At 35.0% G+C, this 1,123-nt stretch overlaps 1 protein-coding gene across 4 annotated transcripts in view; it reads right to left on the bottom strand.

The window, feature by feature from the left end:
* Positions 1 to 1,123, bottom strand: part of LOC106882574 (acetylcholinesterase) — a 66,343-nt gene that overhangs the window by 36,557 nt on the left and 28,663 nt on the right. Inside the window, exon 2 of one of the 4 annotated variants that reach the window (XM_052970479.1) lies at positions 723 to 767. The exons of the other annotated variants lie outside the window; for them this stretch is intronic. The gene's annotated coding sequence lies outside the window, so the exon portion shown is untranslated. The remainder of the gene's footprint in view (positions 1 to 722; positions 768 to 1,123) is intronic. 4 annotated transcript variants of the gene reach the window in all.

Here is a 1,123-nt window from a genome sequence, read left to right as displayed (position 1 = left end):
TGTGTGTGTGTGTGTGTGTGTGTGTGTGTGTGTGTGTGTGTGTGTGTGTGTGTGTCTGTTTCTGTGTCTGTGTCTGTGTGCGTGTGTGCGTGTGTGTGTGCATGTGCGTGTCTATGTGTATGTGTATGTGTGCGCGTGTATCCGTGCTTGGGCGTGTGTATGCGAGAGAGAAAGAGGGTGAAAAAGAGAGATATAGTGAGTAAGTAAAGCTGTGTCGTGATGATTGACATACATAGAAAATGTGAGGTAATCGTATAAAATTTTTACGATAGTTGATTTATGAAAAAGATTATGTTCAATTTTTGAAATGATAATATGTGAATGAAAATTAAGTTCAGACCTCTACATGGTAGCTAGACCTGGTAGAAATAGCCGCCAAATCTCCCTCAAAGCACCCTACTGTTTTAATCCGACAATTCTGCCTATTATGTAGTTTGAATCAGAAACTGTAACTATAGAGACGCATGAAAAAGTTGACGTTAAGAATTGCTTTAACAGTTAGAAAATGTTTGACATTTCAATCATCACCAAAAATGAAGCTGTAAGAATTTACGGGAAAATTGTATGTAAGGAGTAAATCAGAAATGATTTTTAACAGTACTGCCAAACTTCTGCAACTTAATAGCAGACCTATCCAATTTAAGAAGAGTGAAGATAAAAGCTAACTGGAGAAGTATCGAATAAGTCATTCTTATATGCTTACAGAAAAAATAGACACGTACCTTTTTAGAGAAGAATATGTACCTGAGAGCTGTTGTATTGGACTTCTGTGTAATCAGAGAGCAGAAATTGAAAGATATATGGGATCTATTTTAAAATGGGGGCCACATTTTTCATTAATGTTTTACGTAGTGTTTTTGGTGCGGAAAGACTTTCAAACTTCGTATACTTATCTATTTTGTGTTATAGAACAGACAAATATTTTTGTATTCGAATTTATTTCATGTAAAAAAATTGTCTTATTTCGATAATTTCAACCAATCACTGACAAGTATTCAGTTGTTTATATTTACTCCTTTGGCTGATTAAGCGATGTAACGCGTATTTAATCTCCATACCTTCGTTTTATTTGCTTTTTTCATTTTAAATTTGCTTTAACCCTAACCCTAACCCTAACCCTAGG

This window comes from Octopus bimaculoides, chromosome 9, assembly GCF_001194135.2.
Source record: "Octopus bimaculoides isolate UCB-OBI-ISO-001 chromosome 9, ASM119413v2, whole genome shotgun sequence".
In the NCBI taxonomy this organism is placed as follows: Eukaryota; Metazoa; Mollusca; class Cephalopoda; order Octopoda; family Octopodidae; genus Octopus; species Octopus bimaculoides.
Note: the sequence above shows the minus strand (reverse complement) of the source record. Positions and strands in the feature narration are given on the sequence as shown.